General features: G+C 35.4%; 1 non-coding gene across 1 annotated transcript; it reads left to right on the plus strand.

Moving 5' to 3' along the window:
- The first annotated feature begins 9,642 nt into the window (after positions 1–9,642).
- LOC141503761 (U6 spliceosomal RNA) lies at positions 9,643–9,746 on the plus strand. Its single transcript, XR_012473078.1, has one exon. It is a non-coding gene; the product is annotated as a U6 spliceosomal RNA (small nuclear RNA).
- Positions 9,747–19,849: the final 10,103 nt, after the last annotated feature.

The raw sequence follows: 19,849 nt of genomic DNA on the forward strand, positions 1-19,849 counted from the left end.
AATGTCCATCTTTTCTCTTGAAAAAGAAAGCTCAGCTCTGTGGGATAGTGGATTTTTGGCTGCATTCCAATCTCCCTTGCTCTTCAGAATATCTTATTCCAGGCCCTTAGGTCCCTTAATGTTGATGCAGCTTGGCCTGCATAATCCTTACTGTGGTTCCTTTGTATTTAAATTGTTTATTTCTGGCTGCTTGAAGGATTTCCCCTTTTATCTGATAGTTCTGGAATTTGGCCACAACATTCCTTGGTGTTTTCACTTTAGGATTTCTTTTTGGAGGGGATCAATGTATTCTTTCAATCACTATTTTTCCCTCTGGCTCCATGATATCAAGGTAATTTTCCATCACTAGATCCTGTATTATTAAGTCCAGACTGTTTTCTCTTCACTGTTTTCAGGAAGTCCAATAATTCTCAAGTTGCCCTCTGCAATCTATTCTCGAGGTAAATGGTTTTGCTAATGAGGCATTTTACATTTCCTTCTATTTTTTTCTGTTTTTTTTTTATTTTTGTTTAACAGGCTCTTGCTGTCTCATGAAGTCATTAGTTTCCACAGACTCCATTCTTTTTTTTAGGGAGTTTTCTTCATTTACCTTTTGCAACTCCTTTTCCACTGGGTCAATTCTACTTTTGAAAGAGCTTTCCATTTGACCAATTGAGGTTTTGAGAGAATGATTTTCTATTTGCATTTGTCCATTTGAGGATCTGAGAGATTTATTCTCATTTTGTATTTGTCCAATTGAAGATCTGAGAGATTTAGTCTCATTTTTTATTTGACCAATTGTATTTTCCAATGATTTATTTTCTTGTTGCAAGGTGCTAATTGTCTCTCCCATATTTTCCAATTGACTTTTAAATTCCTTCCTGATTTCTTCAAGGAAGCCTTCCTGTGCTGGAGACCAGATCATATTCTCCTCAGAGGTTCTAGGTCTCTCTGAGTTAGGGTCTTTTACTTCTAGGAATTTTTCTATGGATTCACCTTTCCACTGACCTTTCTTCATTTTGCTAAGACTTTGATTTGGGGAGGGGCTGGTTCACAGAGGTTTGGTGTTGGTTATCCCTAGAGGCTTTACTCACTGAGTGCAATTTCTCTGATTGGCCAGTAGGAGGTGCTGGTTGCTTTCTCTGGAGTTTCTGTAACCTTGATTGAGCCCTTCTCCCTTAGCCTGAAGGGATCAATTGAAACTGTTAAATACTTTTGTCTTCAATCAGTGGTGGGCTTTACCCTGGGGTGAGGTCATCCCTCTCCTTATTGTCAGCTGGGATGGTTCTTCTGCTCACACACCTGTGCCTGGAGCAAAAGTAGTCTGTAATTGTGTTTGTTCTGGGTAGAGGCCTCAGCTTCTATGGAGGCCTAGTTCCTCAGACCCAAGGAGCCCAGGGATGGTACAGCTTTCCTGCACTGTATCTCTACCCACCCCCCAGCCCTGTCGGCAAGCTCCAGAATGTCAGCGCCACCACCACTGCCTCTCCTCCCTAGTAGACCCAAGCCCCGTAGGTCTAGCCCCACAGCTGATCGAGCAGGTCCTGCACTGAGGGCTCCAATCCAGCCCCTAATCAGGCTGATCCATGTCTGATCTGCCCTCTGTGCCCAGACTCACCCACAACTGCATAAGCTAAATCCTGAGGTAGATGTTCTTTCTCCTGGCTGTTCTTTCTGGGTTCTGTGGGTAGGATTTCTGTTAAGGGGTTTGTTTCACATCATAGATGGGGAAAGATCAGGAGACTTTAGAACTGTGCCTGCCTTCTCCACCATCTTGGCCAGAAGTCTAATCTGTCCCAAACATTCTGACAGCAATCTCATTCAAGTGGCTTTAGAATTATAAAGGTCAGACTCTAAGATAAGTCTACCACAGAAACTCCTAAGGATAGAATAGCAGTGACCCAGAGCAAACTGTCACATATCTTAAGAATGAGCACAATCAATGCCTTCAGTCATATCTGATCAGGTTATATAGTCTAATTAACCTCTTGTTAATTAAAATAGCTAATGCTGAAAATCAGCAAAGATATTTTGCCACCATATTTATATATGCCAAGCTGAAGTCATATTCTTGTTAATAATTTAATAAGTCATCCCTCACTAACTCCACCCAGTTCCCATTATTCTGTTTTTCCTACTTCTCTTCAGTATTTACTACTTGGATCCTTAGCTATATTATTTTTTACTTGTTTGTATAACCCTTTTTGTGTGGATTCCTGCTGTATGCAAGATTATTTTTTTATTAATTCACTGATAACCTTTGTGATGGCAAGATTAACTTGTGGCAAGGATAGAATCCTTGAGGAGTTCCAAAGTGGTTATGGTTAGCAGTGGTTAACAGTGAGCTCTTGACTCTTAGGAATACATATTCTACTTCATTAAGAGTTTGGCTTTCCTGAAAGCACTAATAATGATTGGACTTTTTGTAGAAAATATTTTCTAAAAGCTGTACAAAAACATAAATTTGTAGATCCATATAGAATAATCTTTTTTTTCTTTCTGATACACACATGTAGAAATTTCATTTGGAGACTATTAATTACCTGCAGAATTTTCAAATCAAATTTTGAAAGGAAAGAAAATGTATGATTTCCACAAATAAATAAAATTGGTCGAAAATTTGGAATGAATTAAGTTTGCAGTTTGACAAAATTCTTTTTGATGGTTCATTAAATCCTCTTGTCCACAATGTAGGATGAGTGTCAGGAAGAAATTATGCTATCTAATTTCCATTTCCTTAGTCTTTCCTTTGCTTAGCAGACATTGTATGAACTCCTTTAAGCTCCTTGAGTACTTTAGAGACTCTTCAATGAGAGCTACAACCACAGCCTAACAAATATTCACAAAATAAAACAAATGGATAAATAATGCCAGCTGTCTAGAATGAGGCTTGGAGTGGGATGGGCAGTCCATTGAGTTAATCTGTTAATATCTACATGTTGAGGAGGTACTGCAGACAAACCACAGTCAGTCTCTAGATCCAAACTTGCATAAGAAAGATTTGCTTCCATTAGAAAAATCAAACAGAATTTTCAATGATTCCAAACTGTCCCTGAAATAAAAAGCCATATGGGGATACTAAAATTCCTCCACAGACACTACATAGGTGTAAGATCATGAACATCAAAAGCTCCAAGACATTCAAATTATAAGGAACAATGGAAAGTCACAAGGTAGATGTGAGTAAGCAAAAGCACTCTATAAATAATGGTTTTCATACCAGAAATGATGTGGAAAATATATCTAGAGAATTTGTGATCCTGTAACAGTAGTGAGAGAAAGGAGATAGCAAACTCAAATAGTATACTGCTAAATACAAAATTCTAAAAGATCCAGAGGAAGGTCTCCAGTGTCTTCCAAATTATTAACAGCTAGCTGACATCATGGTTCCACATTTGTAAAGTATTCTACCTATAATACTTCTTTTGATCCTTATAGCAAACCTATTTGTATATCTCTCAGGATAAGTGTGAAGATCAAAAGAAACAATCATACAGTCTATAAGTTATTTTAGCCCCATTTCTCAGGTGCAGATATTGAGTTTGAGGAATTTAATTGATTTACCCAGGGTGACACAAGTTAGTTAAGCATTTATTATATGACACGCATTGAAATTCTGTTGATAGCCAGAACCAGTCTCAAGACTCCTTAGAGACCTCAGAGGAGGCAATCTGTAAATAAGACAAAGAAATACAAGATGTATGAATGAATGGCAATGTGGCATAGTGATTAGAGAGAAGATCTCACTTCAAGTATTTTTTCTGACACATGCTCTTATTTTCCTGGGGAAGTCACTTAACTTCTCAGTGCTCTTCTAAGAAACTCTTGTATATTATAAGCTGAAGGGAAGATGCCAAACTACACTTGTAGTGGAAGCTTCCACATTCGGGATTTCTCTTTACAGAAAAGAAAACAAACAAAAAAATATATATATATAAGTCTGGATCCTATACCCACTTGTATACAATAATATATAATAAAATGGCTATAATAATATAGCTGTTTACCTAGCTCTTTCTATATGCCAGGCACTTTGCTAAACACTTTACAGTTATTAGCTCATTTTTTTTTCTCCACAACAACTCTGGGAGGTAGGGGTTATTATCTTCCCCATTTTACAGATGATAAAACAGAAGTATACAGAGGTTAAATGAATTGCCCTGAGACATAGCTAGTGAGTGTATAAGACTGGATTTTAACTCAGGTCTTCCTGACTCTATGCCACCTAAAAACTTCCTCAACAGAGCAGAAAGAAAATAAAGTTATGAGGTGAATTATCTAAGGAGGGATTTAAACTCATGTTTTCTAGACTCCATCTCTAATTCTGAACTAATCATGTTAAGATGCCTTTATAAATGACTAACATGACTAAGAATCACATAGGGATGAAAAATTGTTGATGGATTGTGTGTGATGTGAAAATTTATTGGAAAAAGAAGCCACATAAAGAGATAAACAAGTTCATTCCAGTCCTAGAGACTGAAATTAGTACATTGCATCAAGCATGAGAAGATTTGGTTTGAACTGATGAGGAGCAAAGGAATAGTAGAAGCAAGAGATTAAAATAGATGGTGACTAAAACAGCATAAAAGGAAAAAAAAGGAATAAGGAAGACAAATAAATTAATTGTCATTACCAACCAATTATTCTAGAGAACAATTGGTGAAATACATTTCATTCTTTCTTTCAAGAGGCAGGATATGGCTGTACTGTGGAACCAGCAGAGCAATGTATGCAGTAATTACAGCATTGTAATTAATAGACATAAGATCTCTGATCAATCCAGTGATCAGCCATGATTCCAAAGTACTAATGATCAAGCATACTATGCCTCTCCTGATATATAAGTGACGAATTAAAGATGCAAAATAAGACATATGTTTTTGGTCATGGAGGCATTTGTTTTACTTGAATATGTGTATTTGTAAGAAGGGATTTAAATTTTTTTCTTTTTAAATTTGAACAGGAAAAGAAAATCAGTGCACAACAGTTAAAAAGTAGAATAAAAAAGATAAAATGTGGTTGTTTTGTCATTAATTTGCTTAACTATTTTTCTTCATTACATGAAAGAATTCAGGGGAAGAAGCATAACAGGAAATTGAAGTGGGAAAACAAATGAAAACCAGAAGATGAAAGAAAATATACAGATGAGTTTAAGTTAAGAATTTAGATAATTTGTCATGGGGAAAAAGAGATACTTAACTGGGGTAGGAATTCCCAACTCATGTTCTTCCAGAAAAAACATGTATGCTCTATAAGTAAACAAGCAAAGGATAAGTAATCTTTTTACCAGAATTATATTGTGGTGGGAGATAAAATACCCTAAGAAGAAATTGCTAGAATACAAAAGGATAAAATTAACCGAGTCCTCTAGCATGCCCATATTTTTTTTTCTTATTCACTCTAGGCTCATTAAAACGAATATTTTAAATTACTTAATAATTTTCAAAATCACTTCACTTTTTTTCAATGATAGACAAAGGGCATAGAGGAGATGCATTAAATTAAAATGTTTGTATCTAAGGACCCAAAAGAAAGAATATCAAGAAACTTCTAGACTTTATAATGCACACAAGAGAAAGCTTGACCAAGTGGCTAGAAAGGTGGACTTGGAACCAGAAAGCTCTGAGATCACATCCCACCTCTGACACTTACTAACTATTTGAATGTAGAACATAGATAAAATTGGAAAGAATGATAGCCAGTTCAATTAGTCTTATTTTGCAGATGAGGAATCTGAGATCCAGGGAGACTGAGTGACTTATCTTAGGTCGCACCACTACTAAGCATCAAAAATGGGATTTGAAACTAGGTTTTTTTTTTTCCTTTAACCTTTCCAAGATTTGCATGCATCTCTAACACTTATTATGTTCTAGTCTTATTAATTAGATGGCATTCTCATTCTCATACCATCACATAGATCCTTGACAAGCTGACTATACATGATAACTAAGTCATATATGCCTTTAAGGAAATAAAGGCTACCACTCCATCTAAAGACTTGGATCCATTCTAGTTCTCAATAAGAATGCTACCATATTCTTTCCCTTTATTTCTGATTCTTCTTTCATAACGTGACTAATACAGAAATATGTTAAATATAATTGTGCATGCATAACCTATATCAGATTACTCACTGTTAAGGGGAAGAGTGAGGTGAAGAAGGGAAGTAGAAAAACATGAAACTTAAAAGCTTCCAAAAAGATGGATATTAAATACTATCTCTACATGTAATTTAAAAAATATAACATTAAAAAAGGAATGATAGCATTTAGTTTGGGAACTATGAACATATTCTAAATATACTATATTCCATAGATAGAATGGATACATATAGTATATTGCAAGCAATAATTATGATAAAAATTTAAAGATTATAAAACATAAAGTTACATCTTTGCAGACAAAAGAGACCTGGACGGTTATATAATTAGAATCTTTTATTTCACAGATTAGGAAACAAAACAATAGAGTATATGGTTTATGGGATGTCACACAGATAAGCAGTACAAGCAAGATTTGTACCCAAGTCATTTGACTCAAAAAATTAGACTTTCTTCTGTACTGTTAATTTTTCAGTCACTTGCTTTTTTGATATTAAGATCTAAGAAGTTTTTTCACACCTTTGTAATTTTTTCTTCCTTCATATATCTTGTTAAATGATTCCCAAAACACCTCAAAACTATGTGACCTCTGTTTATACTTGCTCTAAATCAGCTGTTTTCTCCATATTCAATGCTAGTTCTATCTCCTTTAAAACATATTCAGAGGGCCAGCTAGGTAGTATAGTGGATAATGTGCCAGCCCTGGAGTCAGGAGTACCTGGGTTCAAATCCTGTCTCAGACACTTAATAATTACCTAGCTGTGTGGCCTTGGGCAAGCTACTTAACACCATTTGCCTTGCAAAAAAAAAGCCTAAAAACGTATTCAGGACTGTGATATTAAAGTACGATAACTGAACTGTCCTTTTTGGTGAAAATAAAAATTTTGTTCAAGAAATCTTTGAGATCTTTTCAATTTTTTCTCTATCCACTCTCATTTTTATCATTTTTTAAGGTTTTTATTTTTACAAGGCAATGGGGTTAAGTGGCTTGTCCAAGACCACACAGCTAGGTAATTATTAAGTGTCTGAGGTCGGATTTGAACCCAGGTACTCCTGACTCCAGGGCCAGTGCTCTATCCATTGTGTCACCTAGCTGCCCCCCTTTTTATCTTTAAATGCTCTCAGGATGACTTCATTTAATTGGCTCTCTAACCAAGCTTCCCTTGGAAATAGTTTTATTTTCATTTTTATAAAGGTATTTGTATTTCTTACCAAAATAGTGAATACTTTACTATACTTTACTAACATTTAATAATTAAAGGAACAAGACCTTCAACTAAGAACAAAGGATTTCAGTGGAGCTGTATTATAATTTTATTGTAAATATTTGATCATCAATTATTGAGATAGCATTCCAAAATAAGAATAAATAAGAGTTTAATCACTGGTTTGTTGTGGTTCAACAATATGGAATATTTATGGGACTTTTAGTTTCCACTAAACTGGTGATCTTATTTTTTGTTATCATTCATTAAAATAAGAATTATTGACCATTAAAAAGAGGGGGAGGTCATTTTCCCTTCCTCTTTTGGGCAAGTTTAGCATTTGCCACTTTGATAACTGCAAAGTCTAATATTGGAAAAGAAAAAGCAAGGAATATTTTGACATTTAAATGTTATTGCTATCCAGAACTGATTTCTATTGTTGAATTAAGTAAGAAAGACAGCATCTATCGGAAAAAAATATTTATCTATGGTAGTCCATTACTTAAAGCTTATATTTAAAAGTGGTTGAAATGCACAAGATACCATCCTTCTTAGGCAAGTCAAGAAATATGCAATATATAACTAAAGACACAGTTCACACATCCATCTCTGCAATCTGTGAAGTACTGGGAAGGGAAGTGTTTATGAGAACTGAAAGACAAAGAAAACTCAGTCATGCCACACAGAACCACATTTTTTTAACAGAGTCATAGAATCTAATCCCAACCCCAAACAATTTCCTTTACAACATATCTGACAAATGATCCTCCCATCTCTGCTTTGAGAACATCTAAGGAAGGAAAATCTGCTACCTCTACTATTGACCCATTTCAACTTGGGACAGTTCTAATTGTTAGAAAATTTTTTGTGACATCATCCTAAATTAGTCTCTTTACACATTCCACTCATTGCTCTACCACTGGGATGTAGACTTTCTTATATAATTGAAAGTTTTTCATTAAAAAATGATAATTCCTAGAATAGTCAGGTATGTCAAAGTGATCCTATGGAAAAACTAGATATCTTATTTTTCCATTTGAAAATAAACTATTCCACATGTCTTCATTGACATCAAGAACTTGTGAATAGACTGGAACATTGTGAAGTAGCATATAAATTGACATTATTATTTATTTCAAAATGCAAAAGGACTTCAAAACTGGTAGCAATGATATTCCAACAGTAGCACAGTACCTGTACATTGAGAGTTCTTAATAAAAAAAAATAGTGATTAATGATATGTACATCATCTTATCCTACTTTTAGCTATTTATTAAAGGAATTTAAAAATCTTTTCACTATGTGCTTCTAGATTACCTTTCCAAGGTATATTCTAGAAAAACTGATTCACCTACATCGGTGCCTTTACAAAGATTGTTACTCATACTTAAAATACACTCCTTTCTCATCTTTTATATTCTAAAATCCCTAGGTTAGTTCCAGGTTTAGCTATGGTGACAACTCCTAAGAGAAGTTTCTTTTATTGATCTCCCTCTCTTGTCAACCCTCTCTCCTCACCCTCAAATTATTTATTTTCTTTGTGTGTTTGTGTGTGTGTGAGTGTGTATGTCTATATGTGTCTATATACTCATACAGACAATACATATACTGTATGTATATATAGTTACTTATATATCATATCCCTTCTTGACTCATTCCCCCAAAAGTGTTGTCATTAACAATAAGACAATAGACTCATTTAGCTCTTAATAAAATCATATAGTATAAGAAGAGTAGTTAACAAAGTATCTTCTCTCCACTCTCCTTCCCCTTCCCCCCCTCAATGAACATATTCTTCCATAAATACTCATAGATTCCATAGGGGGAAGAGTGGACAAGTACTACTTACATTACAATGGCAGTGGAGCATAAATATAGAGAATATATATATATATATATATATATATATACATATATATATATATATATATAGCCAATGTGAATCACAACTCTAGAACTCATTAGCATTTCTGTTTTCAGATAGTCCTCAACAAGATTGCTGTGGGGAGTATCATCAGTAATATTTGAGTTGTTCTGGTTCCTTTCAGATAATGGCCATCTCTGTTGGACAAGTGATCCTCTAATGAGCTGAGACTGGGAGTTCTCTCAGCTCCTTCTCCAGTTCTCAGCTACCAGGCACAGCTACTACCAGAACTGGCAAGAGAGGTCCCTCAGAATCTGCACTGATGGTTTTTTACAGGACATGGAATCTCTACTGGTTGATTTTCTAAGCTCCCTCCAACTTAGTCTCTTAGCTGGGTTCTACTATATGGAGTCTTTTCATTGCTTTATAAATTCATTACAATACACCAGTTGGAATTCTATTGTCCTCTTTCACATTTGCAGATTATTGTTGTTGCTTTGGCAACACAATACTAAAATTGGTATGCTACAGAGAAGATTAATATAACTGATGAACAAGGATAAAACACAAATTCATGAAGAGTTGCATATAGCCTAAGTTGGCAAAGGCCTCAGCCCTAGGATTTGTCACCTCTTAAGAGAGATAGAGCTTTCCCTATTTCACAATGGGTTCAGTGAGGGATTTCATCCTTATTTATGATGACTATACAGTTCTATTTCCCAGATTCCATTTGGATTCTTTAAGTAAAAGAGTAACAATTATATTAGTGAAGTCAGCAGGTTCATTGTCTTTGTTGGCCTTTTTCACATGCATTTGAGCTTAGACCATTTCCAAGGTATGGAATGCTTCATGTATACCCGAAAGAGTCTGACCTTAATCTTTCATTGTCTGTCTGTATTTCTCATAAGCTTAAATGTTGCTAAAGCCTAAATGAAGGACACCTATACTTAAAAGTATATATGTTGGAAGCAGCTAGATGGCACAATGTTGTCAGGCAGACCTGAGTTCAAATTCAGCATCAGATAATAATTACCTAGCTGGGTAACCTTGAGCAAATTACTTAACCCCATAGCCTTGCAAAAGTCAAAAAAAAATGTATATGTATTGTTTCTCCTTAATAAAATATAAAACTGTTTGAGGTCAATGACTTTTTGTTTCATATTTGAACTTAAGAATCATCAAATCATATGTTTTAAGTTGAAAAGGTTCTTTGGGACATCCCATCCAAACCCTTAAATTGTATAGTGTAAGAAACTAGAGGCAAGAGAGTTGAAGTAACTTATACAAAGTCATAAACACTAGCAAATGGTAATATATGAACCTAGATCCTTTCATTCCAAATCTAGTATAATATTGGATGTGGTAGAGCTAGGCCACCTTCCTTTATATTTTTTCCATCAGTTCCTTTGATATTTTAATCTTTTGTTGATCCAGATGAAATTTTGTTACTATTTTTTCCTAGCTAGGTAAAAAGATTTTGGTTGCTTAACTGGTATGGCCCTGAATAAGTAACTTAATTTGTGTAGAATTGTCATTTTTTTTCATATTACCTTGATATAACCATGAGCAAGCAATTGACATTTTTCCAGTTATTTAGATCTGACTATTTGGGTGAGAAATGCTTTAAAATTTTATTAATACAGTTTCTAGATTTGTCTTGGGAAGTTGATTCCCAAGCATTTAATGTTGTCTATTGATCCTTTAAATAGAATTTCTCTTTTCTATCTCTTGCTCTTATACAAAAATGCTGATGATTTATGTGGGTTTATTTTATATCCTGTTTCTTTGATGAATTTGTTAATTCTTTCAAGTAGTTATCATCTCCAAAGAGTGAAAGCATTCCAATTCTGATTCTTCCAATTTCTTTTTGCTAAAGCTAACATTTCTAATACTATATTGAATAGTTGTGTTGATAATGGGCATCCTTGTTTCACTTCTGATCTTACTAGAAATGTTCCTAGTTTATCCCTATTACATCTAATATTTGTTCATGATTTTAGATAGATACTGCTTATTATTTTAAGGAAAACTCGATTTATTCCTACTTTCTGGTGTTTTTAATAGGAATAGATGTGTTTTATCAAAAGTTTTTTCAGCATCTATTGAACTAATCATATGATTACTGTTGGTTTTGCTATTGATATGTTCAATTATGTTGAGTGTTTTCCTAATATTAAAGTATCCCTGCCTACCTAGTAGAAATCCTCCCTGATCATGGAAAATTATCCTAGTAATAACTTGCTGTAATCTCAATACTGAAATTTTATTTAAGATTTTTGTATCATTAGGGAGATTGGTTTATAATTTTCTTTGTCTATTTTGTTTCTTCCAGGTTTAGGTATCAGCACCATATTGGTTCAATAAAAAGGAATTTGGCAGAACTCCATCTTCTATTTTTTAAAATAATTTATGTAGAATAGTAATTAATTGTCCCTTAAATGTTTGGTAGAATTTACTTGTAAAACTATCTGGACCTGGAGATCTTTTCTTAGGGAGTTTATTGATGATTTCTTCAATTTCTTTTTTTCTGCAATAGAGTTGTTTCAGTATTTTATTTCCTGTTCTGGTAATCTGTAAATATTTATCCATTTCACTCAGGTTATCAAATTTATTGGCATACAGTTCAGCAAAGTACCAAACAAATCATCTCTTTAATTTTATCCTCATTGATGGTTAGTTTACCCTTTTCATTTTTGATATTGGGAATTTGGTTATCGTCCTTCTTTGGTTTAATCAGATTAACCAAAAGTTTATCTATTTTATTGACTTTTTCATAAAACCAACTTTTAGTTATATTTATTAGACAGTGGTTTTCTTGCATTCAATTTTATTAAGCTCTCCCTTGAGTTTCAGAATTTCTAATTTGATATTTAATTGGGGATCTTTACTTTGTTCTTTTTCTAGCTTTGTTAGTTGCATATACATTTCATTGATCTCCTATTTTATTCATATGAGCATTTAGAGATAGAAAGTTTCCCCTCAAAACTGCCTTGGCTGTATCTCATAAATTTTGGTAGGATGCTTCATTGTTATAAGTTTTTTGGATATAATTATTGATTATTTCTATTATTTTCTGTTGGATCTACTTATTATTTAAAATTAAGTTATTTCAATTAATGTGGGGGTTATCTTTCCATGGCTCCGTATTATATGTAATTTTAATGCATCATGATCTGAGAAGCATGCATTTATTATTTCTGCCTTTTTGCATTTGATTATAAGGTTACTGGTAGACTTACACTAGAGGGAAAGATTGTATGTAACATGGTTTTGTTAGTAAATTTGAATTTTTCAGTCTATTATGTCTGAATCCTTTCCTATTTATTCTTTTTTCATATTTTGAATAATTATAGGTTTTTAAAGGATGATTCATATATTAAATCCTTTAGGATAAGGGATAGAGAATGAACCTTATCATTATAATGATCCTCCATATGAGGAAACTCCCTTCAATGCATGTTTGCCAACTTCTGTTCAACTTGTAATACTAGAAAGTTGCCTTAAACACTGAGGTTAAGTGATCACAGGATCACACAGACAGTCTTCAAAGATAACTCTGTCTTCTACAAAATGCAACTTCTTTGGTATTTTCTTTAATGAGTAACATGTATTAATAAAGAATTAAAATGTGTTAATATCAAGTTGTTCTGAATTTCAAAAAGTAAGTGATAGTGTTGCTGGAGTGATTTGTGTCAACATTTAAGATTAAGAGTTGGTGAAATTGAATGAATTCACATTTAGCTCTCGAGTTAAAACAGCTCAGGATTTATTATACAAACCTGCCAAGTTTACATATTTAAAATTTTTCTCTTGGACAGACAGTATAAGCTACTTGAGGACAGGAGTGAACTAAAAGCTTGCAAGTGTAAGCCTAAGTGAGGTACCTGAGGCAAAAGAGAGAAAGGAAGGCAGCCAGAAGACCCAACTGGGCTTAGACTCAAGCAAGTCTGTGCCATGAGGGGAGTTTAGGCCAGACTTCATAGACTTAGTCACTTCCTGGGCAGAATTTTGGCAAAGGGGGAAATCCCTCTCCAAGTGATTGAGGTCAGGTAAAGACTGGAAGCTGGAAGCTGGAAGCTGCAGGGGAATTGAGGGGAGGAGTTGAGCTAAGGTTGCTTATTTGGGAAAATTTACATTTAACAAAGGAATTACATTGAACAATAGATCAATTTACATCTAATTAGTGTCTATGCACCTGGGGGAGCCCTCAGATAGGCACACATAATATTTTAAACATACAGATATTTCTCCTTCTACATGTTGCCCACTCAGAGAGTTTTGGAAGTTGTCCAAGTCATGCACTGGAGAGTTTGCCTTTTGGGAGAGGTCAGGGATCTTGTATTGGAGAGTTTGCTTCTGGTCAGGGTGGTCTAAAGATGATTGTCTGCCTATGTAAGCTTGAACCATCAATGACAGCAGGGCCAACATCAGACTGAATTTCAGTACAGACAGAACTTTAATAGTGTAAAAAGTTTACACAATTTGTTTCCAATCACATCTCCTATAATTCCCTGCATCCCTAGTAGTTATAATTGCTATAAATTAAATTAACCCATGTTATTCTGCTATATTTTCATACTTGTCTTTATCTGTGTTCTTACTAGTGTGGGCACTAGTTGCATGGGTTCTGATCATAGTACATTCAACACAATCCTGTATGATTCTTGCCCACATCTTACCAAAATCCTACTAAAGGATGCATTTAACCTTAAGGAAGTTTCTTTTAATCTTCTAATATTTAAGCTTTGAAAAGATCTTACTTTAGAAAGTATTCATCTTAATTGTGGCAATACAACTTTTCCATTCAGGCTGAATATTTCTTTTTCTTTTTTTTTTTGTTTCACATTTATTATTATTTTATTGGGGGGGGGTTGCAGGGCAAATGGGGTTGGGTGCCTTGCCCAGGACTGCACAGCTGGGTGATTGTTGGGTGTCTTGAGGCCAGATTTGGACCCAGATGCCCCTGGCTCCAGGGCCGATGCTCTGTCCACTGCACCAACTGGTCACCCCTATTATTATTATTATTATTTTGGTTTGGTGTTTTTTGGTTTTTGAGGGGCAATAGGGTTTGGGTAACTTGCCTAGGGTCACACGACTGGGGATTGTTGGGTGTCTGGGGTCGGATTTTGGCTTGGGTGCTCCTGGCTCCAGGGTCAGTGCTCTGTCCACTGTGCCACCTGACTGCCCTTATTATTATTTTTATTTTAATTTTAATTTTTTTCTCTTTATTGCTCATGAGGGTCTATATTGGGGTGGGCATTATGTTTACTCTTAAACAAGAATATTTTAGTAATGTATAATAAAACATCATTTATACAAAAATAAAAAGAAAGAAAAAATAAAAGTTAGAAAGAGGCTTTTTTTGACAAGACAAATGGGGTTAAGTGACTTGCCCAAGGTCACACAGCTAGGTAATCATTAAGCATCTGAGGTCGGATTTGAACTCAGGTCCTCCTGACTCCAGAGCCATGCTCTATCCACTGCCACCTTGTCACCCTAGAAAGAATTTTAAGAGAAGACCAGGAAGATTGCTGATTAAATTTTGGCCAGGCCAGCTGGCCAGGATTCCACAGGAGATTGCAAGGTCAAAGAGGTCACCACCCCTCTGCTCCCCCAGAATCCATCAGAGGGGGTGGTGACCTGAGCATGACTCAAGTCCCTCATTGAAAATTGTGCCTCTTGGGGAGGGGTCTCTTTTGGGTGGTCTTCCACAGGACCTGTGAGAATACAATACAAACCAGGTTGAAGGTCAGGCCCTCAGGTGTGTTAATTAGATGATAAAGGAAGATTCCCTTTACAATGTGAACAAAAGATTTACCAAGTTGAACAAAAGATTTGCAAAGCTGGTCTCCAACTGATCTCATCACTCCCATGCCCAGTTTTCTCTGCATCATATCCCCTCTCTCGAATTATTAAGGACCCAGATTCTTCTGGGGAATTGGGATGAAGGTCTGTGTTCTGTAACTTCTTCAAAGCTGAGGAGGGGTGTAGCAGTCTCCCTACCTAACCTAACCTAACCTAGCCTAGCCTATTAGGGGCCCATTTGGAGAAGGAATATTCTACAGATTAAACTTGATTGAAGTGGCATCCAAGGGATGTAGACAATCAAGATCAGACAGAGACTGATGTTTGGCTGAGATCATTAGTTGTAAACCTGTTGATTGAATCCTAGAGAAGACAATAAGTACGAAAGGGCCAAAAAGAAGTAGAAGAACAATTATTATAAGTAGAACAATCAAGGGACTCAGAAAGGAGAGGAACCGGGAGCCCCAAGAAAATCTAGAGAAAGGGGAGCTCATGGTGTAATGTTGATCTTGCATCCAAGATTTGCAGTATTTCCTTGGTATGGAGTTCCAGTTATGAAGAATTTGACTTAACCTTAAGCCAGGAGAAATAGGAACAAAAAGACAAAAGATAATAGTAATAACATAATGTGTTTGGTTTAATGACAGTGAGGATAAGGATAAGAATATGCCCAGTTATACGGAGTGCAAAGTATCCACAGACACTTATCTCCAAGTTTCCTCAGGATGTCTTCCTAAACAGGTACTTCAAGTCTTCCAGTGGTTCTTAAAAATTTGTGGTGTCACCTGGAGGAGAAGCTGGGGGAGGGACAAGCTTAATCATAGAAAGGAGAGTTCAGCTGAGGAGACCTTCCAGTTTCACTGCTATGGAGCTGGATCCAATTTCCCAGTCTAGGCAGAGAGAATCCCTTTGTTGGTCACCAAAATGTAGCTGTTGGCTACTTAGATTCGGTTCTGCCTATGAGGAATCCTTATTCAGACTCAGTAAAGCATGGGTCAAAACTTTATTTAAAAGGATACTACACATAGCAAGGGCTAGTGAGAGAGAGAGAGAGAGAGAGAGAGTGTCAGAGATTAAAGAACAGCCAAGCAGCCTTGGCTGGACCCTGGTCAGAGAAGACTACAGCCTATTTCTTTTTCTTAAGTCTAGGCATATGATTGTTATTTCTTTCCTTTGCCATAAGAGTCCTTGATGGTATCTTGATTGGTCATTGTTGCTAACATTATGCAGTCTACTTATCCCCTCCATGTATCTTTGTGTTGTCCTTTGGGTCACTCACAAATTTTGTTCTGAGGTCATGTGTTCTTTACCTTACTACAATTACCAGGAGAATAATATTAAAAAGAGGGGCATTGGTGGAAGCAAGCAGCTTAGGATCATTAAAAGTGTTGAGATTTTCATACGCTTATTCAGTATCTTTCCTCTTTTTCCATAATAAACTTATGTTTATGTCCTCTGGAATACCTAGAGAGTGAGTGTTTGCTGGATAAAGAAAGTTCATAACTCAGTCTCTTCTTTGTGATGACTGTTTTACATCAATTAAAATATCTCTAATGAATAGTCACAGAACAAATATCCTTACTTTTATTCACAGTCCTCTTCTTCCATTCCCCCAACCCTTTTTTTGGAGTCAGTTACTTAATCAAGGATATTGGAAAAAGTTGCTGTAATATTATGCAGAGTCTTCTCATCTTTCTCTTTACTTCTAATTTTCCATTAATTTTGAATTTTGCTTTAACCCTTCAATGATCTAATTGCATATAGCAACTGACTCTGGAATGAAATGCTTTCTAAGTGTCACTTTTTTCCCTTGTGAGTATATATTATTTTTCAACATTCACAATGCACAGTGAATTCCAACTATTTAGATGAAGACAATATTCATGTTGTAGTGTCAATGAGTATGATTTTCTGATTTGTCTTTAAAGTTCCATTCCCAATCTGTTTATTGCTTCCAAGCCATATTTTGTATCATTCTTTTTTGTACATTTCAATTCCATCATAATAAAGTGATTCATTTTCAGAAATGGAAAGGAACTTTGGGGACCAAGACCTGTTTCATTATTCAAAATAGTCAAAATAGGAAATACGTGCTGTTGAACAATTCCCTGGTTGTCTCTGTACTTAGAGAGTCAGTTCTTGATCAGCAATCATAGAGTATTACCAGGTTCATACTTAAAGCCTTTCCAACTGGGTAGGATCTGACAGAACTTATGTTTCACTGGCATAGTAAACCAAAAATAGGAGGACTAAAAATAATTGTTTAAAAAATCTAATCAAGCCAACTTGTCTTCCATGTTAACAAAATGGCATAAAGAAACAATCTCTCTGTGGGCACAACTTTATTTCCATGATTTTATCAAAGTTAGTTTTTCATGGACATTAAAATCCCACATAATATGTCTGACATTTACCTCAGAAAATTTTTTAATTAATTTTTCAGGATAACATTCTGACTCTCTAGAACCTAATGAATGAATAAATTCTTTATTGACTTTGGCTCAAATGGCAAGACCATGTGACTAGGAAAATAACCAAATGTTGGCAGAAAAAAGTGAAAAAATCAATAGAGATTGATCATTTAAATTCAGAATTTCAGGGTACTCAGGCAGGATTTATACTAAATCAAGCTTCAGTAGAAGCACTCTTTGAAGCTACTTAAATTGTAAATTTTCCTCAATATTTAATCCTACGTAGTTCTCTTGCAATTAGAATTGTTATTTTAAGTGATAAAATCAAATCAGTTGATAAGACTTTATGCTTCATTTGAATTAGAGCTCTCTCTCGTTCTCTCTCTCTCTCTCTCTCTCTCTCTCTCTCTCTCTCTCTCTCCCTCCTTTCTCTCTCTCTCTCCCTCCCCCCACTCTGTTATACTGTCTTTCCCTTGATAGCTTTGTGAGAGTCTGCTTGCTTCCTGTGAATCCATCCTTTTTCTAATAATGTGTGTCCTTTTCAGATGTTTCTTCAAAGCATTGTTTTGATTTCAGGGACTGCTAGAAAACCCTTCAGGACTCCAGTACCCCTGTGGTGTTGTGATATTGAATGAATAGGGGTGAGGGAACCACCCAGCTGATCTCAGTCAAATTGGGCAGTACCATCATTAAATTGAAAGCCAGAAGGGACAAGATTGGAAAGGCATAGCACCACACATCTTGCATACTTGTCTCTTGGGGTCATGCTAAAAGTGGCAGCATTTTCAGGAAGAGAAAGCTGGCAGATGTGAATGGTGATTAAAAGGATGATTAAAAACTGGCATATTCTCTTCATAAGGGTTCATCTATTGCTTATTCTATTGTATTTGGAACCTGACAGATCTTATAGATTTGGCTACACTGTAAGAACCCTACAATAGTATCACTGTTGGATGTAAGGATTGCCCTTTTCTCTTCTATATTGGATTCAAATATTAAGTTAGCATTGTTGCAACAAAATAAAACAAGATCTCTACATAGCATCAGAGATTCTATTTTCAGAGCACAAATGCATAATAACAGAGACAGAGAGAGACAGACAGGAACAGAGAGGCAGAGAGGTTACTGTTTGCTCTCTTCCTTCTCAGAATATCTGGTATTTATCTCTTTATATATTATATCCTCAATAATCCTCAACTGAGGATTCTCCTTGAGAATAGGGATAGTTTTGGCTTGACCTTTTTGTTTTTGTATCTCCAAGACCTCTGATAATTTACTAGCTACAATAAGTGACCTTGGGTAAATCACAACTTCTAGGTGCCTCAGACAATGCCCAAAGATTTACCTCCGAAATTCTAGATTAGTAGAAATTGATGTTGGTGGAGGGAATTCCCATACTGTAAATTCTCCCTACATCAAATCACAGTCCCTAGCAGAGTCACAGATTTAGAATTGAAAGGAAATTTACAGGTCCTCTAGTCCATACTCAGTAAGGAAACTGAGCCTCAGGGAGGCTGAGTGACTTGTATAAAATCAAACCAATTTACATGGTATTTAGGTATTTCCAACTTGAATCACAAAATATTATACATATTAGAAACTTATTAATAAAGATTTGTGGGATTGATTTGTTCAAATGATTCAATTCAATTTGTTAAACATGAATTAAGGGCCTGGTTGATGGCACTGTGTCAGTTACAAGGAACTTGAAAGGACAGAAGGAGTAAGTCTTTTTCCTCAAGGAAGTCAAATTCTAATGAGGGATTATAAAGATAACCAAAATATATGTGAAAAGTAAATGCAAAGTAATTTTAGGATGTAGAGAGAGTACTAGGAACTGGATGAAAGAAGAGAGATTCCATTTAGAAGGTCTCAAGAGAGATTTTAAAATATGGAAGATGCAGAGGAAAAGCATTCTAGGTAGGACAAATACATAGTCTATGCTAAGACACAAAGTAAAAGAAGGAAAGTATTCACTGCTAGATGAGTGTATAAAGTACTGAACCTGGAGTCAGACCTGAATTCAAATCCAGCCTCAGACATGAACTGTATGACCTTGGGCAAGTCACTTAACCATGTTTTCCTCAGTTTCCTCATCTGTAAAATGAGCTGAAGAAGGAAATGGCAAATCATTCTGGTATCTTTGCCAAGAAAATCCCAAATGAGGTCACACGCAATCCAACACAACTGAAACAACTGAACAAAATTTCTGTACATGAAACAGCAGGTAGGCCAGCTCATCTGAAATGGATTGCGTAGTGAGAAGTGAAAATGGAAAGGGTAAAATAAGCTATAGACGCAAAACAGTTTTTCCTTTGGACAATAGGGAGATATCAAAGTTTCTTGAGCAAATCGGGAACACAGTCAGGCTTGTCCTTCAGGAAGATATTAATGCCAGCTCTAGCTAGAAGATAGATGGAAGAAGATCAAAGCAAGGAGACTAAATAGGAAGTGCCTTCAATAGTATAGGTGAAAGGTTGG

Source organism: Macrotis lagotis, chromosome X (assembly GCF_037893015.1).
Source record: "Macrotis lagotis isolate mMagLag1 chromosome X, bilby.v1.9.chrom.fasta, whole genome shotgun sequence".
NCBI classification, from domain to species: Eukaryota; Metazoa; Chordata; class Mammalia; order Peramelemorphia; family Peramelidae; genus Macrotis; species Macrotis lagotis.